The 26,543-nt window shown below is 36.2% G+C and overlaps 1 protein-coding gene across 1 annotated transcript in view; it reads right to left on the bottom strand.

Moving 5' to 3' along the window:
- Positions 1-541: 541 nt before the first annotated feature.
- Positions 542-26,543, bottom strand: part of LOC149410270 (mitochondrial S-adenosylmethionine carrier protein) — a 168,488-nt gene continuing 142,486 nt past the window's right edge. Inside the window, exon 5 of the mRNA XM_089648817.1 lies at positions 542-799. The gene's annotated coding sequence lies outside the window, so the exon portion shown is untranslated. The remainder of the gene's footprint in view (positions 800-26,543) is intronic.

Genomic DNA, 26,543 nt, shown 5'->3' with positions numbered 1-26,543 from the left:
GATGGTGTTTCTTCTTCATTGCGGTGGTATCTTGGAATCTGTAGGTTTTCAAGATAACCATCTCGTAATATATTGTGCAAGCAACAGGCAGACATTATTAAGTCGTCACAAGTTTCTGGCAAAATCGGTATAGGTATATAAAATACTCTAAAAACTTGAGATAATAAACCGAAAGCGTTTTCGACCACGCGCCGAGCACGACATAGCCTGTAGTTAAAAATATCTTTCTGGTTGTCATGTCTTGCGATTCTTTGAGAATAAGGCTTCATCATAAATGTATCAAGAGCAAAGGCTTCGTCTCCAATTAGAAAATGTGGCAAAATATCATTTGTTCCTGGTAACTTTTTTGGTTCGGGAAAATTTAATGCATTGTTGTGTATTTTCTTTCCCATTTCTGACTTTTTAAATATACTGCTGTCTCCTTCTTTTCCATACGACCCCGCATCAATTACAATAAATTTGTAGTTTGAATCAACTTCTCCATAGTATTGCTAGCAATATACTATGGAGAAGTAGTCTTTTATAATAGAAGAAAAGAGATCCACTGCGCTGTGGTGATTTTATACGGACATGCTTGCCATCGATACTACCGACGCAATTTGGCATGTTCCATTTTTCCCAAAAGTCTCTTTCGATTCTTTGAAAATCGTTTTTAGTAGGAGGAGGCATACAAATTGGAACAAGTTTTAGTCGAAGTAAATGTAATACTTATTGTACTATTCTCGATATTTATATATATGATCTTGATATACGATAATGAAATGCCAAGGAAGCAAAACTTTCTCCTGTTGCCATGAATCTGAAACAAACGAAAACTAAATATTAAATGTACATATACTTATACTAAATTACTGACTATGCATAGACCATAAAATAAATTACGATAAGATTAGGAGATAGGAGAGATCATCTAATATTGAATATTTAAATTGCAGGTGAGAATTGTAAAAAGCAGTGGAAGACAATTCGGGATGGGTATATGCGTTTTATACGCAAAAATAAACTTCCCACTGGATCGTCAGCTCCGAAAAGTAGTCGAACAAAATGGAATTTGTACAGATTATTGTCCTTTTTAGAAAATGTTCCGCAAGAGAGGTCTACTATTGGTAACATAGATGATAAATCGGAGTCATCACAAATCACCGCTGAAGAGTCCTCAGAGTCGGCACAGATTAATACTCAGCAAGGGAATGACGACACGTATTCTGTACCTAATATCGAGCAAGGGAATGCTGACACAGTCTGAAGATAATATATCTGTTCCTCTTACCGCAGCGTACAAGCAAATAAGAAAACGTCCCCATAGCAAGAGAGATGATATACTATCATTTTTGAGAGAGAGAGAGAGAGAGAAATCGCGGCTTTCGCTGTTGAAAAATACCTCTCAAAATGAAAAAACAGATGAGTTCAGCTCGTTTGCTAATCATATTGAGCACGTTTTAAAGAAATTACCAATTTTGCTTCAAATAAAAGCCAAAAAAGATATCTTTGAAGTTCTCACCAAGTATGAGATCATGACCGTAGACAATGCAGCTAGTTCAACACCATCTACCTCAAGCGCTGATACCGCCATGACAAGTGCTTCTGATGATAGTAGCTATACAATAGTAAATGTGTATTCTCCACTTAGCTGTTATTCGGAACCGACCGATTTGTCATGTGCACAAAATGAAGGAAAAATTCTATTATAATTATTCGGAACCAAGTGAAGAAATTCCATCATTGCCAGAATATTTAAACCAGTAGCTTAATATAACTAAGGACAGATTGTTTCACAGAGTGTGAACGATTTATCAAAATTCAAAGTTAATTTTCAAGTTCTGTTATTATTTCAGCTTTGTGGTTTAACAGGCAAAATATTGATTATAATAACAGAGCTTGAAAAGAACCTTTGCGGAACTAGAAAATTAACTTTAAAATTTGATGAATTGTTCAAATGCTGTGAAACAGCTCGTCATTTCTTCTGTGTAATTCATTACAAAATAATTTTAATTTGCTTACCTTAGTGTCAAGAACAATTTTTCTTCTGGCGATATTGTGTTTCGCCTTGTTTTTGGAGCAAGATCATTTTAAATTAAAGAGATTACAAAATTAAACTGTTTTTTATTTAAACGGCAATAACTTCTGAAAATGTCTTCACTCTCTTCTAGGTGTCTTTTTATCAAAGTTTCATAAGCGCCTTCTTCCAGTCTATTTAAGTACATTGGCAGTATAGGCTTTCTACTTGAGTAGTAATACAATAATAAATCATCGTCATCGTCTTCTTCTTGCAATAACACTTGCAGCATTTTATTATTCATAACTATATATGGAAGACACAACCGTCGGCAGTAATGCAGCGGACGCAACTGCAGTGCCGTCACTGCCGTCGATTTTGGAACCTACGCGACAGCATTAAGTAGTGCCGTTTGCCGTCGGCGGTACTGCACTCGTCGTCTGCTGCTAGAGTCTGCCGACTGCCAAGTGGCACGGAATCGTACCTTAAGACAACGTGTTATGATGCAGTTGCGTAAAGTGCTTGATTGATACACTGGTAGTCAAGTACTTATTAATTTTTCTTTTCCGTGGAATTGTTTATGGTTTTTTGGTGCGACTAACACATCCGCGGAACCGAAAAATGCCGGTTCATTCTCGCTAGGAAGTGGCAAGGCGGGCCGCTTCGTAGAGACAGTCGCAATCTTTTGATAATGGTGGAAGTCTGAAAACCAAGTTGGTGTTTTATTTTACTTAATGTGGATCGGGCGATAAACCACGGTTGCAATGGGCGAGACTCGCGGTCTATCTGGGACATGTTGAACGCGAGTTCGATTTAAAATTACGTTGGAAAAAGTGTTGAAACGTGATCGCCGCCATGCGGCTTGAAATATCTAACGTGTGTTATCAAGTCCATCGTAGGCAAGGGCGGATCCAGCTTTGGCGCCAGGGGGGGGTCACGTAGTCGTGGTCAAGTTTTTTTTTTTTTTTTTAAAGAAAGACAAACATTCCCGGGTTACGAATAACCCAACAATAACTCCTACCACCACCACAGAAAGCCGAAAATGCTTGCTTGTGTTGTGATGGAGGACTTAGGTCCGGTCAGTTACAAGAAGTTATAATTTAACAAGAATATATATAACTTAACAAGAAGTTATAATTTAATTTTGATAATAATATATACAAGTAAAAAGTAGGTATTGTTGGATATGGTAACACTAGGTATATCATTAAGATTGTCTTTTGCTCCGCAAGCCCGGGCGGCGTAGGCTCGTGTAATGTCAATTGTCAACCAATACAGTACAGATTACAATTATTAATCGTGTTCTTATTTCACCACAATATAACATGGTGTCAGGTGTTCATTTTAAATGATTCTGAAGAATTTGTTACAAATATTAAAAATGTGTCCACTTCCGTAGTTATTAATTCGTCATCTAGAAAAATAAAATCTGGTACTTACCGCTAAGTCCGCTAACTTTATAGTTATACACGGGTTATAAAGTTTTAAAATCGTTGAACGTAAAATATATTAATTGTAAGGTATTGTTTTATTAATCTAAAATATAAATAACTTGCATCCCTCGTGCGGCATAATTTTATTTTTTTTAAATTCAATTATAATTTCGCCGAAATAAATTAAAATATTAGCCTTGGGCAAAACCTCGATGAACGAGGTTGTGTCTCGCCTTAAGAATTGCTTTAGGAAGTATAGGAAGGCTGGTAATTCGCGCGGGCGCGTTAGACCTGTCCAGACCTGTCAAAAAACTTCCGAAAGAATAAGTTCTGTAACTTACTAAAATTACGTTAAGTGACTTTTGGTGTCGTTTACATTGGGAATTTGGCCAAACTCGCCTTCAAGAGCGATTTACAGGAAAAAACTTACGAGTCTAACCCCAGCCTTAGAACATTAACAAATAACATTTGAGTTTAAACACACATACACTGGCATAATGAAGAAACTGATTAGATTACTTACCATTTCTTGTAATGAATTGAATTTGCAGCAACAATTTTTAAGAACACTATTACTTATATTGGAACTTATTTTTTTTAACTTAGTAAACAAATAAAAGTAAACACTTTATTAATAAAGTTTAGTCGTTCCGATTGAGGTTAGGTTTTGCTAGACGCTAGACCAAGGCGGTAAAACAAACAATGCAGCTTGCGCGCGGTCACCAGTGTTGCCAACGACGGCGATTTATCGCTATTTAGGCTACTCAGAACGAGAATCAGCGACGAAAAAATCCAACCTGTTGAACTTACTTTTGAAACAAAAATACACCGGTTTTCGACATAATATTTTTTGCGTCGAAATGGAATCCTGTAGCCACCCCCCCCCCATGGAATTCGAAAAATTGCTGTGGGGTATCACATATGATGTTCGGGTGTGCGGAATTTTTTCTCAGCGAAGTTCCGTAACAACCCCCCCCCCCATGGATTTCAAATATTTCGTGCGGAGCACTTATTTAGATTTTTTTTTTGTGGGGAATTATGTTTTATAGAAATTCTCTAACAACCCCCCCTCCATGGAAATAGGAACCGTTAGGTATTCAGTGGCCCGCCAGTGATTCAAAATCGTCAATTTCGCCCAACTGCTAAAAAGGTTGGGCAGCCTTGCGCTAGACGTTAGTCGAAACAAAGCGCGCGCAAGCGTCACACGTGGTTACACGAAATGTGTCATAATAATATGAAAGGTGGCGGCCGAAGCGCGCGCCGGTGGCGGTGCGCGGTGACGCGGTAACATTCGAATTTTCGATGCGTTCGTTCCCGAATAATGCGTTTGCCGTCAAACAAAGTATTATATTAAATTAATTAAATATTGAAAGTACTTAAATAAAATTTATATTGTGACAAAAATATATAAAAACATTATGTTTAACAATTTTAATTAGTGGTCCACCTAGGTCCTGGATGGGCCCAGGACCTAGGTAGTCATGACCCCCCCTGGGCTGGGGCCCAGGGGGGGGGTCATGACCACCGTGACCCCCCCCCTGGATCCGCCACTGATCGTAGGATCCCTGTATGGAGGCAGAGTATCCAGTCTCCTAGTTAACTAGACAAGCAGATCTATTTACAGATTGAGGTTCCAAGCAAGCATCGAAAATATTTGAAAATCCTATTTCGATTCGCTGACAACGATCCCATACAAACCTTTTAATTCAATCGGGTCCCTTTCGGACTAACAGCTAGTCCATACTTGGCAATGCGTACTGTTCGACAGTTGGCCCAGGATATGAGACCACATTTTCTGGACGCTGCCAATGTGGCAGAGTCTAAGTTGTATATGGACGACCTGGTATATTCTATTGTAGATGAACCCAGTGCAGTATGTCTGTCGCGAGAATTTATCTCGTTGTTCAAGTCCGGTGCCTTTGATTTAGTAAAATGGACTAGTAATTCTTCAGTGGTACTTGAGAATCTTCCAGATTCTCACCGAAGCCCAGTGGACTTTACTGTTGGTTCTAACAATGCCGCTAAGGTGTTAGGCCTTTCGTGAGAACCAGCTGATGACAGCTTCTTCTTTACGTCTTCTTATTTTCAGGAGAAGTGCACGAAGCGGAACATAATCTCCACAGTAGCCCCTTCGATGTTCTCGGCTTGGTTGCCCCTGTCATTCTGTATGCGAAGTTGCTTATTAAAGAGCTATGGCTGTGCAACATTGATTGGGATGATATACCCCCTGAGAGCGTTATTCAAAGGTTTTCGGCTCTCACACAGGAATTTCCTCTAATTTCGACGGTAAAAATTCCCCGCCATATTGGCGTCCTAAAGGACAGTACAGTGCTCGTTGTCGCCTTCTTCGATGCGAGCATTAATGGTTATGGTTACGTAATTTATTTGCACACCACTGATCTCTCTGGAAATATTTCAGTGAGGTTATTGTGTGCAAAATCAAAGGTTTCTCCCACGAGAGTGACAACTCTCGCTCGTTTGGAGCTTTGTGCCGCAGTTGTCAAAATTAATACGGACGGTTCAAGATAATTATCGTGCGCGTCTTTCTATTGCAGGAATATACGCGTTTTCAGATTCTACCATTGCGCTCTCCTGGATACATTCCTCACCGCATCGTTGCACATAGGAGTATTTTCATTAAAACTCCGGTTAAAAGTCGATTTTACGAAGTTAAATAAAAACCTATTAAAGTCGCTCTTTTTTGTAGCTTAATAACCGGGTCAATGAATGAGTGATACATTAGTTACTCAGTTAGCCGTCCTTTCTCGCGCAGGCAGTCGGAACGCAGTCGTTGTGCAGACCGCACGTCTTTGTTCTCGGCATTCGTTATTTTCATTATTTTGTAGTCGCAGTTGTGATTTGGTGTGCTAAATTGTGGAAAAAAAATTATTACGAATATGGAAGTAGAAGGTACGTAGAATATTTTATCATGCCAATTTTCTACTTTATGTAGAATTAAAGTGTTTTAAAAAATTAAGCAAAATTAACCGAAAACATTAAAAGAATTGTATAAAAATATTAAGATAATCACGTTTTTGATTATGTGTCGAGGCTTGTCAAACTTTTATTTTATGATTAATATGTTCACTAAGATATTCTCTAATGAATACAAAAAAAAAATCTGTTTATATTTGCACCATTTTTGTTTTCGATCATTTGAAAGTGGTAAAGTAGAATTTGGGTAAATTTCGCTTTAATGAATTTTATTTTTTATTTTCAGATAATATTGGATCAACCATTAATTTTAGTAGAAGAGCTCTACATGACATCATGTGTGCCTGTAAAGCAAATAAAATTAAAGAAATGTTAGTGTTTTTGGAAACAAAGTTAGTTGAAATAACCCAGTGCCCTGAGGATAAAAGATTTATTTTGAGTCGAAGCCTGAGATATTTTAAGACTGAATTTAAGCAAAGATGGGAAGCAGCAGGTCGGAATAAAGAGCGCTTTTTACGTAAAAATGATACATGGCTCACATCTTCTATTCAGCTGGAAAAGTTCAACGAGGAAAGTAGACCTAAAACGGGTCGGCTAATAAAATCTTTTGAAAACTTAAGTGAGCGTAGTAAGCGACGAAAAACCAGTGAGATAGGGAAGCAAATACCTCCTGAAGAACTTGTTTATGCAGCTGGAGTCAGTCAACGCATTATTGGAAATACTGATAAAAGAGTACTATACTGATAAATACTGAGATGCCTCAGTATTGATAAAAGAGATTGTAGCAACGCCAACAAGAGCATCAAAAATTCGCAAATCTTATTCTCTATCCCAAAATCAAATAAATGTGAAAAAGCACACACCACAAGAGGCATTGGCAATATTTGTAGAAGGCGACTTTACGAGGAGGCAATGGGAAATAATTTATAATGCTAATAAGAGTATCTACCCATGTTACTCATTAATCCAAAAAGCAAAAAAGGACAGTTACCCCAAGGAAGAAACAATACGTGTGACTGAAACGTGTATGGAAATTCAGGTTCAAGGTTTACTGGATCATACGGCATCTCGCCTATACATATAAGTACCTTGTGGAGGTAATAGAGTTATTAAGAAACGATGAAAAAGAAAACTTGGAACTTATATCAAAATGGGGATGTGATGGATCACAGCAGTCGCAGTTTAAGCAGAGATTTCAAAATTTCTCAGATAGTGACGCTAATATATTTCAAGGTTCCTTCGTACCTCTGCGACTGAATGTAAATGTAAATGGCGAAACGAAATTAATTTGGCAAAATCCGACGCCATCTTCAGTTCGATTCTGTAGACCGATTCGGATAAGATTTATAAGTGAATCCAAAGATATCACTAAGGAGGAGATAGCTTATGTTAATCACCAATTAAAAAAATTGTCACAAACAGAAATATATATACCTTCCAGTGGATTGGTGAAAATAAATCATAAGCTACTATTTACAATGGTTGATGGCAAGGTATGCAATGCTGCTACTGACACATCTCCAACTATGCGCTGCTATATTTGTGGACAGACTTCAAAAGATTTTAATAAGCTGAAGGAAGTACAAGAAGTAAATGTCGAAGCCTTGCAGTTTGGACTATCTGTTCTCCACGCCAGAATACGATTTTGAGTCCCTTCTCTACCTCGCCTATAAAATCCCCCTAAAGAAATGGCAGGCGCGTACACCAGAATAAAAAAAAACTGTCAAAGAGACGAAAGAAAGAGTGCAAAAAGATTTCAGAGAACGAATGGGACTGCTCGTAGACGTGCCTAAAGCAGGATTTGGAAATACTAATAATGCCAATACAGCACGAAGGTTTTTTGCTGACCCTGATACATCTTCTCAAATAACCAGTATCAATTTAGAACTCATCAAGCGATTCAGAACAATCTTTGGAGTGATTTCTAGTGGAATTAGCATAGATACCGAAAAGTTTGCTACCTATGCCAACAAAACTGCAAAATTGTATGTAGAATTATATGGATGGCACCCTATGTCATCTACAATTCACAAAGTTTTAGTTCATGGGTCCCAAGTTATAAGCCATGCAATTTTACCAATTGGTCAACTATCAGAAGAGGCGACTGAGGCCCGAAATAAACATTTTAGACAATATAGGCTTAATTTTGCAAGAAAATTTTCTAGAGAAGCCTGTAATAGAGACATTATTAATAGATTAAGCTAAGCTCCGATCCTTATTTAAGCTCTATTAGACCCAAGAGTCAAACCAAGAAAAAAGCATTTTCGAGTGAAGCGCTTAAACTGATGGTCGCGATTGCACCGTCATCTTTGCCTTCTACATTAAATGATGAAGAAGATGACGTTAACCTAGAAAATATGGAGGAAGAGGATGAAGATGTAGAAGATGATGTTAGCCTAGAAAATATGGAGGAAGAGGATGAAGATGACGAGTACGATTAAATATTTTTAATTTGAGTTTTTGAAACTGAAGAAAATAATCAAAAATTGCTTTATAGTAAATGTTTGTACTTTTTTATTTAATTAAAGACTGTATTATATAATAATATGTTGTTTTATTATAAAAACGACCATAAAATAGTATTGACCGGATTTCACATCGAAATACTCCTATGTGCGTTGGTCGGTGTTTGTTAGTAATCGTGTAGCTCAGTGCCAGGAAAATTTGTCTCCGGAGAATTTTTACCATGTCGCCGGTAGTGAAAACCCAAGCGATTGCCTTTCTCGTGGCATGCTACCCTCTCAACTCGTTTCACATGATTTATGGTGGAACGGCCCACCATGGATTCGCCACCCACCTTTGGAATGGCCATTAAAACCGTTTCGCCCCACCAATACCGGTGAAATGCCTGAACACAAAGTTCATGTGCTCACTGCAATGGTTCTGAGTGAACAATCGGTTCTGGGTGAACTGGCCCAGCGTATATCCACTTGGGATAAACTACTAAGAAGTGTCGTTTATGTCCTCCGATTCATAAAAAGATATCACCTTCCTCTGGAATTGTCAATAATCTTGTGACTGCTGAAAAGGCTGTAATTCGTTCCGTGCAGAATGTTCATTTTTCAAATGATATTGCTGCACTTCAGAAAGCCAAATTCCACTCCAAAAGGCTTCAGGGTTTGTCTTTATTTCTTGATGAGGATAATTTGTTACGTATTGGGGGACGCCTTTCTAAATCGGACTTACCTTTTGAGGTTAAACATCCGGTATTACTACCTAAACATGACTGTGTTGTAAATCTTATCATAGATCACTTTCATGTCATGAACTGTCATACCGGTCCAGGACTTCTTATGTCTATATTACGTCAGCGCTATTGGATATTAGATGCTAGGACGGTTATTAGGGCAAGAGTGCGGAAATGCAACTGCTGCTTCCGCTCAAATCCCTCACATCCTACGCCAAAGATGGCAGATTTACCTTCATATCGTATTATTGAAGCAAAAGCCTTCGTTCATACCGGTGTTGATTACGCGGGTCCTCTTCGTATTACGCTTGCTCGTCGGAGAGGACAACATTCGCAGAAAGCATATATTTGTCTGTTTGTATGCCTTGTGAGTAAGGCTATTCATATTGAGTTAGTCTCTGACTTAACTTCAAATGATTTCCTGGCTGCTTTCAGCCGTTTTATTTCACGGCGTGGCCCTGTGTCGTGCTTGTATTCGGATAATGGTACCAATTTTGTGGGTGCAAAGGCACAATTGGATGACCTTTACAAACCTCGCCAAGCGTCGTATCGAGTGGAAAATGATTCCACCACGCGCACCCCATTTCGGGAGTATGTGGGAGTCTAACGTGAAAAGCATGAAGACTCACTTATACCGAGTGATTGGAACTCAGCTTCTCATTTATGAGGAGCTTCAGACTGTGTTGGTGCAAATAGAGTGCATAATGAACTCTCGCCCGCTCACAGTCGTATCTTCCGACCCTGATCCGCAAATCATAACACCTGCGCATTTTTAATGACTATACCATTACAATACTTACCTGCATCTATCCCGACGGGTAGTAAAATTAATTTCGCTCAGCGCAAACAATTATTGGATAGTATGGTTCAGTCTTTCTGGAAAAAATGGCGTGTGGAGTATCTGCACACCTTGCAAGTCAGGCAGAAGTGGGCTACCCCTGATCATCCGATTGAGATCGGAACTGTCGTTCTAATGTGGGTCAATAAAGACAATAAATAGTACGCTGCTTTGTGCCTACGTGAACCGTTACTTCAATATATAATAGTGAAATTCACAAAACTGCATACGAGGGCCGTGGTCTAGTGGGTTAATGCGTCGTCAATGCCCAATTCAAGCGAATAGCTGTGGCATCTCAGTTCGAACCGCAAGCCGGCAATAAATTTTTATTTTTATAAACTTTTATTTTTATTAACTTTTATTGCTCCCGATGCTAATAGTTAATATTTTGCTATAGTAAAAAACGCATAGTACATACATTAAATCTGATTAGAATATACTTATAGTCAGTGTTAGTTTCCCACCAGTGAATAATTTAACTGACAGATTTAAAACGAAAAAAAACATATAGCAAAATTATAACATTTCGCAAGTGAATCAAGTGTCAACCAAAAGGGTAAAATAGGCAGTGTTCGACCTTTCATACAAAACTTATTTTCGAAATGGAAAAAAATCTGAGAAGCAAAGGGCAAACAACCGTGACTAGCCCTACACCGGAGCCACAGGCGATAAATATCGACATCCTGCTGGAGAAAATGGAGCTGAAGATGGAAAAAAAATTAGAAGTTTTAAAACAAACAATAATAAAAAAAATGATGATGAAAATCAAGAAAGCAGAAACACTAGAGATTTCATTAGTCGTCAATATGATGACATCCATCTAAAGATGGAGACCATCATTAAGTTGGTTTCGGAAGTAGAAACCTTGAGAAAGGAACTAGCGGAGAAAGATGGAAAAATCAAAAGCCTTGAAGTCAGATTGGCAGAAGTGGAACAAACAACTCGCGAAGACAGCCTAGAATTTGCCGGGATTCCAGAAAGAGGGAGAGCAGCCCGCGGAATCAATCAAACGGGTGGCTGCAGTAATAGGTGTCGAATTAAAAAGCGACGATATTCTCGACATCCAGATAATTCCGGACCGACGACCAGGAGTCCCTCCTAAATTACAAGTCAGATTTAGTAACCCCCAAAAAAGACGGCAGATTATTCGGAAAAAGAAGCTACTCAACCCAGTCGCAACGCAAGGAAACGGATTCCAGAAGATTTTTATCGGTGAAATCCTCGGTCCCTACTTCAAAGATCTGTTGTGGAGGGCTAAGACAAAGGCAAAAGAAAGGGTTTTCAGATACGTGTGGTACAAAGACTGCAAAATAATGGTTAAAAAAAATGAAGGCGACAGATTAATACATTACATCAAACATTCCGATGATCTTAAAAAAACTGATTAGTTTTTTTGGCTGAGAGCCCCTCCCTATCTGGTCATTCACTGGGTCGATTCCCCTCATATGGGAGAGTCATATTTTAAACTTACTTTCTTACTGCAACAATAATTATTCACCTCTCCACTTTCAATCAATGGTTGAAATCCCCAGTGATGGCTGCGGATTAATGGAGCTCTCACTCAGGGGAATTAAACTGTTTTTTTTTTCTGTAATTTAAATTATAATATGGCTACTACTATAAATAACATGTATGAAGTGATCAAGACAATTTGTATACAACATCAGATGATAAATTGTGTAAATATCTGATATCCTTTCCAGAAAACACTACTATTATGCATCAAAATATTAGTTCGATAAATAAAAACTTTAATGAACTCCAGATACAGCTTAACCACCTAAATATAGACTTTGATGTAATCATTCTTACAGAATGTTGGTTGACAAATATTTACACTCCAAAATTTATAAATTACTACTCCTCTTTCAATTCGACAATACACAACGGACAGAACGATGGGATTGTGGTATACACAAAAAAATGATCTAAACTCCATTGTAACCGAAATAAACATCATCGACGCTGTATGAAAATAATGATACATGCATTCTAGCAATATACCGCTCTCCATCGATCCGTAATATTACACCTTTTCTTAATAGTCTCAATAACATAATCTCTAATCTTTCATATGTTAAAAACCTTATAATTATGGGAGATTTAAATATCAACATACTCCCAAAAAATCCACACCACCAATGTCACGACTACCTTAACATGTTAGAGTTCCATGGATTAATTAGTACCATCAATACACCAACAAGAATTGTTAATGACTCAACATCATGCATTGATCACATAATGGTCAAAACTAATAAACAAAATAAAAGCATCGTTTACAAATCGACAATTACAGACCATTACACAACTATTTTTTCATTGCAATCTAAAATCACTAAAAATAGAAGAGATCAGTCAATCGTTTACAATAACATTAATTTTGAAAATTTAAAAAACAATTAAAAATAAATCTTGGCAAGAATTCTTCCAAATAAAAAACTCAGATGATGCATGGAGATATTTTGTGGACTTTTTGAAAAACGAATTAATTAATAATACCACAACTCCGACAAAAAATATTCCAAACAAAATTAAACCCTTGAAATCATGGATAAACTATTCAATCATCAACTGCATTCGTAGAAGAAACGCACTACACAAAAAAGTGAAAGAAAATCCATATGACTTAATAGCAATAAACATCTACAAAAGATACAGAAATACGTGCGGTGACGTCATTAGAAAGGCAAAAGAAATCTACTACGGAGGCAAAATCAAAGAAAGCAACAACGATCCCAAAAAAATATGGAAAATTTTAAGAGAAGCCACAAATACACAAAACACCAAAGACAAACAGGACATAAGTAAACTCTGCATTGATGGAGAAATTATTGACATCTCAAAAAACCCAAAGCTCGTTGCGGATCACATCAATAATTTTTTTTATTAATATTGGGTCACATCTTGCTTCTCGTCTACCAAATTGTGGGAATGTTCACCCTACTGAATCAGGACTCCAATTTTCTCAAAGAAGATTTAACTTTCAAACAGTGTCTGGGGAAGAGATTCTAAAAATAATTAATTCCCTAAAAAACACGTCCAGTGCCGGTTTTGATGGGTTATCAACCAAGATTTTAAAAACGCTGTCTACGGAAATTGTATTGCCCCTAGAACACTTAATAAACTCTAGTATCACTCAGGGCCACTTCCCCTCAAACCTGAAACAAGGTATTGTTATTCCTATACATAAAACAGGTAACAAGACAGACATAAACAACTACAGACCAATAACTCTACTAACTAGTCTATCTAAAGTATTTGAAAAGGTTATCAATGCAGAGTTGGTAAAATTTCTCGTGAGCCATAAACTGATCTCAGAAAATCAATACGGGTTTCAAGAAAACAAGAGTACCTCAGACGCTATTGCTGCTGTCACTGATTTCATTGTTAAAAACCTTGATAAAAGCAAAAAATGTATCTCAATCTTCTTAGACCTTTCTAAAGCCTTTGATACAATATCGCACAGTAAATTAACAAATAAACTTGAAAAAATCGGTATTACGGACAACGAACTTGAATTCTTTAAAAGCTACCTTAATGGACGTAAGCAACAAGTTAAAATAAATAACATACTAAGCAACACCTGCTCAACTAACTATGGTATACCACAAGGAAGCATATTAGGACCGATTTTGTTCCTGGTGTATATTAACGACGTATGTAATATTAATATTCAGGGGAAAATTGTTAGTTTTGCCGATGACACTGTTCTTCTGTTTGAAGCTGACACTTGGCCAGCTGTCTACAAAAAGGCTGAAACGGACATAAGCATTGTAAAAAAGTGGTTGGATACAAATACGCTCACATTGAATGCCGAGAAAACCAAGTACATCACATCAAGCATTAATATTACAGGTCAACCTCGTGACGATGCCTCTATTAGAATACACACATGTTTGAATTCTGAAGAATGTTGTCAGTGTCCCTACATTGAGCGCACTGCTCAGATAAAGTACCTCGGCCTCACCATTGATCCATACCTCAAATGGAATCTTCACACTCAAATAATTGCAACCAAGATAAGAAAAACCATGCACTTCTTCAGAACGATACGAAACTTCCTCAACTCACAATACTTGAAAATGGTTTATTTTGCACTCTGTCAATCTATTATTGAGTATTATAGCGTGGGGAGGTGGAACTTCATCTGCACTAGACCCAATCATAAAGGCACAGAAAACTATTATAAAAATAATTCTTAGGCTTCCTCTAATAACTGACTCGATCTTAATCTTTAATATTATGAATGTGTTTGATGTTCGGCAGACAAACGAAAAAACAATACTCACTCACCTATACACAAATATACATACATACTATGAAAAAAGATCTCATACTCGCTATACTCGAAGCAATAACAAAGACTTACTTCAAATTCCTATAACGCACACTACTTTTGGTCAACGGAAATTTAGATATCTTGCGACAAGACTTTACAACATTCTTCCTGATAAAATAAAAACATTTCATTCACAAAAAAATTTCAAGGATAGCGAAAAAATTTGGATCAAAAGTAATGAAAGGGTCTTTACCGGCGCACTCATCCAAATTCGCAGTTATTGAAGCAACCTAATTATTGTATGTATTTTCATATAATTGTAGGTATATTATTAGGACTATAAACGAACTTGGTAAATGATGTATTGATATTGATGCTACCTAACTATTGAGTGTTCGTATTTTTATATATTTGTAGGTACGTTATAGTACTATAAATAAACTTGGTAGATAGCTGCCTCAACACAGGCGAAGCCTATTGAGGCGGGCTTTGATAAACCTTAACACATAATTACATTAACATTTCTATTATTTATATTATAATAAGAACCCTCAACTTTTTGTAATTTTTATGTATTCTAGATATTTACATGTTCATAGTTGCAAATTTATTAAATGAAGATATTATTATTATTATCAATGGGACAGGAAGATTCCCCTCCGTTGAACTGGCCTTTGGATGTAATCACTGAGGTCCATCCCGGATTGGACAAAATTGTTCGCGTTGCGACGGTGAAGACACGATTTGGGTTCTTCAAACGACCGGTTATCAAGTTATATCCCCTTCCGACTCAATAATTTGTTTACTTCTATTTTTTGTTTTTATTTTTTGTTTAATTTTTTTAGTAGTTCGAATTATCTCCGACTATGCCATGATATTCCGTTACAGTTAATTGTAATCTTGTCAGTTGAACTTTATTAAGTTTATACTTTTCGTTCTGTTGAAGGTTTTTGGTGACTTTCCGACGTAATTCTTGGATATTATATGTGAATAGAGTCACTTGAAATTATTTGACGTTTATTTATTTGTACGTTGTTCTCTTACTTCTTTGCAAGTTCTGAGAACTTCCAAGGCGGGGAGTATGGAGAAGCAGTCGATTTAAAATAAGTGTGAATTAATTTTTAAAATATAAATTAAAAATAATGGACGAAAGAGACATCTCTGGTCAGTTTTGGATAGATTTTGCTCTGCAGGTGAGTGATAGCGAATTACAGTCACCTTTGCATTGATCAGATGGATTCATCCGGATTGTATCGTTTGTCAAAAGAGGTCTATTTAAGACTAAAATGATTAAAAATATTTTTTGTCACAATAAATCATAATCATTAAAAATTCTACTCTCTTGAGAGCTGGTTGACATATTATAATCTCATAGTGCGAATTCAAATATATTATTGTGCTGATTTGCCGTTAGCTGCCGAATCTCAAGATCAAGGAGCGGAACTGAATTGCGAGTGATATTCTCTGGTGAGTCTTTCTGTTTATATGTATTTTGGTGGCTGGTTTATGAGTTGTTGCTTCTCCTGCAGAGTGAATTCAATAATCAATCCATTTTTTTCATAGGGAATTAAAAATATTCCCTGATGGTCTGTGTTATTACCAGCCAGATCACCACCAGTAAGTGATATTGTCATTGAACCACCGCCTAAAGATAAATATATCCGTATAAAAACGGCATTAATTGAGCGCCTGCAGGACTTTGAAGTTGAGGAAGAAAAACGCCTGACCCGTCTGCTAACAGGAATCCAGTTAGAAGAAGAACCTACTGGACTTCTACGACACATGGTAGAGATGGCGGGACCGATGCAAAATAAAAGCGCAATAGTAAAGACACTTTGGCTGCAGCGCCCGCCTCAACACGCCCAGGCAATACTTTCAGCACTTCCCGACAATAATATTGAGCAACTAGCTTCGGCTGCTGACAAAATCTTGGAGGTCTACCAGAAACCAGAATGCAGCGCGGTGGATGGAAATCACAAACCAGGCCCGTCGCATCCCGAATCAGGATTAAACACCATTCTACAAAATCTACAAGATCAGATTGTTTCCTTAACCCAAGAAGTGAAACAACTTAAATTGTCTAAAAGCAATCAGAACGACGACCAGTCCCACAACTTCCGTGGCCGCAGGTACCAAAGCCCACGTCGGAGGGATTACTTCCAACCAACAACAGATTCTCCTCGGCGATCTACCGCTTGGAGACCCAGGTCCAGGTCTCGCGGTAGATCTCCCATGAAGACTGTTGGATATTGCCAACCGCATACAAAGTACGGCGACAAGGCTTACCGGTGCTACAAGCCATGCACATATGCTAGCAAGAACGCGGGAAACGCCAATGGAAGCCCACAGTAGGGACGTGTGAACTTCCGTACAACAGTTGTCGTCTCTTCATTTACGATTTAGAAACCAGACAGAAATTTCAGGTAGATACGGGTGCAGATGTTTCTGTAATTCCTAGAAATAAGGACCACCGTACGAAATGTATAACTTCTGACAATTTTCCAACAACATTATATGGCGTGAACGGTAACACTATTAAAACATATGGCATAAAAATTACAGAACTTAATTTCGGTCTACGCCGGGAAATGAAATGGCGTTTTATCGTAGCTGATGTATCGAGAGCTATACTCGGAGCTGATTTCATCCATCACTACAACCTGACGGTGAACTTAAAGAAAGCCATGTTATTGGATCAATCGACAGGACTACGTATCAGTGGCACCACATTCAAAGGACCTACTTCTGGCATCTCTACAATTGCATCATCACAAAAGTACGGAGATATCTTGAATAAATACCCGTGTTTAACTAGACCAAACATGAAAGCCTATATAAGATACTTTGTGAAGCACTGCACCGCTTGTCAGAAAGCTAAAATCTCCAAACATACAAGAACTATATGAAAAACTGTCTCACAAAATGTGGGAATGTGTACTTACCACAGAAGATGTGAATATAAGTGCATCACAATTTCATGACACCTTTCAAAAACATATAAAAGATTCAAGCTATGAAATACCGAACAAAACATATAAAAATAAATTTCGTAAACTTAAGCCATGGATCACTCATGGCATCGTGGTTACTATAAGAGAAAAAGACAAATTATTTAAACTAACAAAAAAATATCCACTAAATAATCCGATCATCTCACACTTCAAAAAATACAGAAACAAACTAACGGCACTAATTAAAACCACCAAAGAGGAATTTTATAAACAAAAGGTATTGAATTCAGGAAATAACAATAAACAAATTTGGAAAACAATAAATGAGATTATTGATAAAAAAAGGAAAACCAATGACATTTTAAAGCTACATATTAATAATAATTTGGTACAAGTTTCGGATAACCCTAAACAATGTGCAAATGCTTTCAATAATTTTTTTTCTAATGTCGGAAAAAATCTGGCAAACAAAATAACTAATAGCTTAGTTAATATCACATCTGCCGTAGAGAATAAAGTGGCATCATCAAAAAAAACAATAGGAAAATTCGAAATGGTAACTGAACAAGAAATTGTTGATATAATAAAAAACCTAAAAACTGAGTCAGCACCAGGTTTCGATGGGATCACTGTTGAAATTCTAAAAACACATCTTAACTTTTTGAAAAAACCTATTATATATATTATAAACAATAGTCTTAAAAAGGGAATATTTCCATCAATATACAAAAAAACTATTATTTCGCCGATTTATAAATCAGGTGACTCAAAAGAAATTAATAACTACCGACCCATATCAGTATTATCAAATATCTCAAAAATTTTCGAAAAGGTAGCCAAAAAGCAAATACAAAATTTTATTGGAATTAATAATATATTGAGTGACCAACAATTTGGATTTCGCGAAAAAATAACCACGCAGGATGCAATCATAGATTTAACAACAAAAATATATGAAGCACTGGACAAAGGCAAAAATCTCTTGCAATTTTCATAGACCTAAGGAAAGTTTTTGACAGCATAAGTCACAAAAAAATACTATACAAGCTTAACGAAATCGGAATTATTGATAACGCTAACACGTGGATTGAAAGTTTCCTGAACTCTAGAAATCAATATGTAAAAATAAAAAATATTCTTAGTGAACCGAGCACAAGCGACTTTGGAATACCACAAGGCACGATTTTGGGCCCTCTTCTATTCATCTTATACGTTAATAATATCTTTGAATTACCAATAACAGGAAAACTTATTTCATATGCAGATGATACTGCAATTATATTCCAAGCAAATTCATGGAATGAACTTGAAACAACTGCTAATCATGATATCAATACCTTAAAAGAATGGTTCGACAAAAATTTATTAACATTAAACATTGAAAAAACCTATTTTTATTTTATTTATTTATTTATTTATTTAACGCCCAGAGGGCTTTTACATGATTGGTAGTATAATTTTAATTTGACAGATATTTTGAAACATAAAAAATAAGAATAAAATTACATTTGATAAAAGCTATGCAACAAGTCATACAAACACAAGAAACAAAAACAGAAAATTACAGCTATTTGTAGGTTTACATGATGTGTTTAGGAGTATTGTTGAAATAAATGTTTTAAATGATTCACAAAACTTGCCAAGTTGGTATTGAATATGTCAACATCACCCAAGTAATGATTTCCCATGGTGTGAAGTCGTTGTATCGCAGAGTGGGCAATGTAGATACGCTTATGTGTGCTGCTGTAGAATATTGTATTTTGTCGTGTTGTTACTGTGGGTGTGTGTATGTTTATAAGTTGCAGGAGTTCACAACAGTCGAATTTAGAGTTAAGTATTTTGAATAAGAACATTAAATCGTTTATTTTACGTCTATCTTCTAATGTATGTATTTTTAGAGTATTTAATAAAAAAATTGTATTTTAAGTCTTCGATTATATACTTTTTAGTATAAATAACAAAAAAATACCTCCTATCGCCTTAAATATTAAAATTCATTCAAGTAAATGCGCCACTAAAATATTAACATGCCAAAATAATGATTGTCCATGCATAGCAAATAAAAAAAGAAATAAAATATTTGGGTGTAATAATAGATAATAACCTTAAGTGGAAGACTCAAATAACCAATATTATAAATCGATTAAGAAAACTCATATACATATTTATTAATTTAAGAAATATACTTAACTTAAAAATTCTTAAAAATATATACTACGCACTAGCCCATTCAATAATACAATACGGTATCGTTGCGTGGGGAGGAGCTTACAAAACCTCAATTTTGCCACTGGAAATTACCGAAAGACTAATAATAAAAATTATTACTAGGAAACCATCAGATTATTCAACCTCTCAACTTTTTCATTACTTTCAAGTCCCACCTCTAAAAAATACATATATAAAAAATACGCTGCTTCAAATACACAAAGATTCTAAGAAGTCACACCACGCCATGGTACGCGTAGAGAGCAATAGACATAACACAGTGGGTCGCTTAAGTACGCCATTAATGCATACCAGTTTTGCACAACACACATAAAAATCTCTTCCTACAACCAATTCTAAACTCATGTTGAAAGAGAAAGGGGCCTTATTGGCCCGGAGCTCTGTATGCCATTTATTCAAAAAGTCAAAAAACAACACACATACAATGGAGTGATGTGGTTTAATCAATTGGAAATGGAACTGAGGTTGGAACCTGACTATAATAAATTCAAAAATAGACTAAACAATGATATCTTAAATAGTTTGGCTACCTAGAATTGCATTGGCAATTGATTAAGAAAATTTAATTGACAGTTTCTTTTTTTAAATTTATTTTTTATTATATCCTATTTATAAATATTACTATTTTTTTATCTATGCACGTATATATTGTGTTATAATTTTTTAACTTTTAATTTTAATTTTTAATAAACTTCTCTATGTTCCCGCCTTTACACACGAGTAATTTAACTCTCGTAAAGGTTATATATTGTATACATATATGTGTTTTTACAGTTTTTTAATCAATGTTGCAGGCTTAATTACTCATGATTATGTTACATATGTATGTATACAAAATATTAAAAAATTAAAATATTAAATACGGTTGCCCCCCCGGCAACGTATTTATTACCAGAAGATCGCTTCAGCAACATACACATTGACATTGTAGGCCCATTGCCAGCTTGCAACGAGTACCAGTATCTATTAACAATAATAAACAGATTTACTCGCTGGCCCGAGGCGATTCCTTTAAAAGACACTTCAGCCGAGACAGTGGCTACAGCACTGACGAACCACTGGATCTCACGACATGGAGTCCCGATAACCAAAACTTCGGACCAGGGTCGTCAATTTGAAAGTTATTTATTTAAAAAGCTTACAGAGAAATTTGGAATAAAGCACTCAAGAACCACAGCGTATCATCCTCAAGCAAATGGAATTATAGAACGTTGGCACCGCACTTTAAAAGCATCTCTTATGGCAAGTGGTGAGCAAAACTGGATGGAAACCCTCCCACTTATATTACATGGCCTGAGATCTACAGTTCGTGAGGAATTGAAATGTTCGCCAGCCGAACTAACTTATGGAAGAACTCTAAGGCTTCCTTGCGACTTCTTCACAATTACTCCACGAGAAGAACCCGATACATATATCGGACGTTTACAGAGGAAATTTGAACAAATTAAATCAACCCCTACCTCTAATCACAGCACAAGAAAATTTTTCGTACACACGGACCTCCCCGTTTCTACGCACGTATTTCTACGGACTGACAGTGTAAAAAACCCTTACAAAATCCATACGAGGGACCTTATAAGGTCGAGGAACGAAATGACAAGACTTATGTCATCACCATTAAAGGAAAACCTAAGCGCGTCTCAATAGACCGCCTGAAATCAGCCTTCGTTCCCACCGTGGAAAACGTTCATAATCATGCATCTGTTCCAGACACACTTGAATCAAAAACAACTACAAGATCAGGTCGGCAAGTCCATTTTCCAAAAAGATACGGTATATACTAATGCATAAAAAGGCATAACTTTTCTTACATATAAATTTTCTGTAACTCATGATAGAAACATTGATTAAGAACCTACTCTTTCTATCCATTTAAAGACTGAATTTCACATACCTACATTTATTTTCGTTAAATTACTGTTACATACATAATATTTAAGTGTACAGGTTCTTGATGAAAACCTGACCTTTCTTATTATAATTACTTTGAAAATTACTACGTTGTTTACCGTTTTATTAAAAAACTTTATTACGATGAACACTTTCATCACTAAAAATCTTGAAATAATATCATGTAATCGTACAAAGTACACCTAGGTAACTTTTACCACATTATTATAGTGCAAACTAATTGATATATACTTTTTTTTAAAGATAAATATCCATTTCGCTATATGCGACAGGTTTTGTATAAATGTATCTTGTTTAGGAATAACTTACCACTATATGTGATGACTCTGTTATCAAAATAAACGCTTTTAACCATGCTACATCAAATGTACCGGACCTGCATCTGATGTAACATGTTGTTGAGACCAATATGTATTACAGAATTGAACCATTGTCATTTGTTCGTAAGAAAACATGTTTTTTTTTTTTTATATATACAATAATATTATTATATTATTATTGGGTTTATAAAAACAGTTTATATTTAAACAAGTTCATGGAAAATATGGTTATTTAATAATATTATCTATACAAACACATTCTTCCGAACATATGACAGTTGCCTCTTATAATATTAATTATCTTACAATCTCATAGATAAACATTTAGATATATGTACTCACATTCATACTATTGCTATATGTAACTTTACAAAAAGTTTTAAATATGTACCTTTTTTCCATAACACGGATATAAATAATTTTATAATATAGAGACATTAATCGTTGTTTCCCTTTGTTCAAAGATTGAAGTAACACTTCTGATCATACTTTATACATTGATATCATGTTCCTATATTATAAGACAAATTTATAGTTAATTTAAATATGTAATAAATAATACTTAGAATAATCTACTTTAAAATAACACAATCATTGACATCTCATGCTCCGAACACTGTTTGTAGATGCAGTATTAAAAAATATATACAACTGGAAATAGATTCCTACTTTTTTATTTTATAATTAGCTTATGCTTAATTTCATAACATGCTCCGACAACATTATCGTAGATGCATTACCATATAAAAAGGTTTAGATAAGTTAAATAATAAACATTTCTGTCAAATGTTGTAATACCATTTATTGTTTTTAAACATTAAGTATTAAATGCACCCTGTTTGCAACTTTTGGTTTTGTATATAGGGGGAGTACGGATATTATCGGACAACGTAAATTATCGTCCAAGTGTTATTTCTCTTCCTGGCGAATAGATAGGGCGATGCAAGTTAGTTCATAATATTGCCGCACTAATTCCTCGTGTCCAGTGTTTGCATGGCTCTCGCCAAGGCCGGTTGTGTCGTGTTGTGCCCAGAAAACGAACTTTGACTCCCGGATATTGTGTCCTCAGCTTTATTCGAAGACAAATAAAAGGTACGATATTAATTTAATTACTTTTGTGTATATAAGGCGGTACACTACATTTCAGTGGCAATCAAATGACGATCTATTGTTTTAAAATTTGTGTCCCATACCAGGTAGACGGTTATATTTTTAACTCCATGTCGTATGGATAATATCGGACATGGCTGTTACGGATGATATCGGACACACGAATTAATTCTTATTTTTTATTTATTTATTTAAGTTAATATACCAACACCAAATGAAGTGTTTCACATATATATTATGAAAGTATGTTGTACTATGAAAACTATTTACAGAGGGTTTGCTATTTTTGATTTAAAAAAAAATATTTTCGAAAATTCATTCTGTTTTTCTTCCATTTCTCCGGATAATGCCGAAATTCAAAAAAAAAGTTGGAGCAGGGGCTCGGTGTGAATGGAAGGCTTGCAATATGAAATCGGCAGTGGAATATGTTCGTGAAAAGAAGATGACGATTCGAGAAGCTGCCTTATTTTTTGATGTCCTTAAAAGTACACTAAATGACAGGTTGTTGAAATTGAAGAATGGATTCCCAATTGAGCTGCACGTCGGTGTGGGTGGTTATAAGCCCACATTTTCAAAAGTTTTTGAAGACTGTTTAGTCGATCATGTAAAGGATTTGGATAACCGCTTGATTCCGTTAACAAAAGATGAGTTCTTAGAACTTGTATTTAAATTGGCTGAATCCCAGAAAATTCCTCATCGGTTCAATATGGAAAAGAAAAAGGCTGGCAATGAATTCTACTATTCATTTCTGAAGAGACATCCAGAATTGTCGTTACGCACCCCAGAATCTACCAGTATTGCGAGGGCCGTTGGATTTAATAAGCCGCAGGTTCATTTATTCTTTGAAAAATTACGTCATTTGAGAAAGCAATTCAACTTTTCTCCGTCTCATATATACAATGCTGATGAGACTGGAATAAGTTGGGTGCATAAGAACACATTTAAAGTTCTAAGCACGAAGGGTAAAAGGCAAGTGGGGAAAATGACTTCCGCAGAAAGAGGCAAGACGATAACACTTCTTTTCTGCATCAACGCGGCTGGTGACCATTTCATCCTTGCACACTTCATTTTTCCCCGCGCGAAGATTGCTGAACGTTTGAAAATGGGTGCACCGGCAGGAAGCACGTTCCATGCGCAAACCAGTGGATGGATGAATGGGGGTATATTTTTGAGTTGGATCAAAGCATTCGTGCAAATAGTGAAACCAACAGCACAAGATCCAGTGCTATTGATAATAGACGGTCACGGAAGTCATAAGGAATATGACGTTATAATTTTGGCCCGTGAAAACCATGTTCATATGCTAAGCATTCCTCCACACACGTCAAATAGGTTACAACCACTAGACCGCACCTTCATGAAGCCTTTCAAAAACATGTTCGATGTGGTTTGTACTATGTGGATGCGTAAAAATCCATTCCTCAGAATATTTGAATATGACATAGCTTCTCTAGTCAACTTTGCATTCGCCAAAACATGTCGAATGGAAATATCGATCAATTGTTTCGCAGCTTCGGGTATTGAACCATTTAATCCTGATATTTTTACAGACATAGACTATCTGCCATCGGAAGGTTTAGATATTTCTGACATTGCTTATGAAACAAATCAGTTACAGAAGAGTATTTCACAGAATGAAATAAATCAGCTACAGAAGATTGTTTCACAGAATAAAACAATCCCCAGAGCATTTACCACCATATGAATCTTCTTTAAGTGTAGAAAATCTCATAATCATTCCACCCCAAAACATAATTCTGCCGAATGTCAAAAATGTATACCAACCCCGTTCACTGCGTGATCTGTCACTAAGTGAGCTCAAGTTTTTGTTGGGGAAATCATCTGATTCGAAAATAATCCCCATTATTAATTCGTGCCGTGCGTCTGAACCAATGATCTTGAAAACCTTTCGTTTGAAATCCGCTTCAACTCCAATAACTACCCCTTATGAAAGACTTCAAATATTATCAATGGTCACTTTCCCGCCAACGTCTCCAAAACCATCAACTTCAAAAGAAAAGGTCAATTTTATAGAACTAATCAAAAAAGTTTCTCCTGTAAATGATGCTGTTACACGGAGAATGAATTCCAGAAAAAGGCGTTGCACAAATTCAGAAATTTTGACATCGAGCCCCTATAAAAGGGATCTTGAAAATGAACGCGATGAATCTAAGGCGAAGGAATTAGCCAAAGAGCGAAAAATGGAAGAACGGAAAAAGAAGAGCGATGTCAAAAAACTCAGATTAGACTTAAGTATAAAAGTAGGGCAGGAGAAAAAAACTGGAGATAAAACTAAAATAAAAAGAAGTTCAGTAAAACCGTTGAATTTAAGTGCACTTCCAAAAAGTTCCAAACTTGTAAAGAATGAAGCGAAAATACAAGTACCGGGTCTTCCAATCAAAATAAAACAAGAAAAGCTATCAGGAAACAGTAAACGCCAAAACGATTTTCAAATCGGTAAATCAAAAAAGAATCCGCCCAAACACAACAAAGAAAATAATGTTAACAGCATCAATTTTAAGAAAGCAGATAAACTAAAACTACATGAGGATTACAACAAAAATGAAGTTTGCATAATCTGTGGAGAAAGCTTCGAAGACGACTGGATTCAATGCCAAGGTTGTCACGGATGGGCCCATGAAAATTGTACAGGTCTTGAATCTAAGCCGGCGCCAGACATGTGTTCAAAGAAGTGTTCACATAAGTGTTCACATGTGTGGCACGGGCATTTGATACTGTGTTCACTTATTTGCGCACTTAAGTGCGCTTTGCCGTTCCGTGTCGGTTTCTTTGGCGCACATCAAAGGGATCAAAGTCAAAATGTTTGCATGCCTGCCACACTGCGCGAAGCCCAGTAGCGCGAGCGTCGCCGTGGAGAGTTGTCGTGCCGCGTGCGTACACAAACAAGCCATAACCAAGCAAACTAGCGATGGAGTGGAACAATGAGGGCGTGTTTGAATTCATTGAATTATTACAAGGAGAGACTGACATATGGGACCCAAAACGAAAAGGGCATAAAAACAGAAGTAACATTAATGACGCCTGGAGCCGTATTCAACGGAATTTCTCAATACCTTGCGCTATCGAGGAATTAAAGCGCAAAAGAAACACTTTACTAACCTAGTACAGAGATTGCTTGAAGAAAGTAAAAGAATCTACCAAAACTGGATCTAGGGTTCAGAACAGATATTGCCTAGTGAGTCGGGTAGCGCACATAATTTGTAAACAAATATTGATGTCAATAAACGCCCGGGTTACCGGCAAATTTAAAAAAAAAAAAGAGTTCAGGATATTTACAAACCTTCATGGTTTGCATTTGATGCCCTCCATACGTTTATGGGGGTATATATGA

The sequence above is a fragment of the Hesperophylax consimilis genome, chromosome 28, assembly GCF_061612785.1.
Source record: "Hesperophylax consimilis isolate HC1 chromosome 28, BYU_Hcon_1.0, whole genome shotgun sequence".
Lineage (NCBI taxonomy): Eukaryota > Metazoa > Arthropoda > Insecta > Trichoptera > Limnephilidae > Hesperophylax > Hesperophylax consimilis.
Note: the sequence above shows the minus strand (reverse complement) of the source record. Positions and strands in the feature narration are given on the sequence as shown.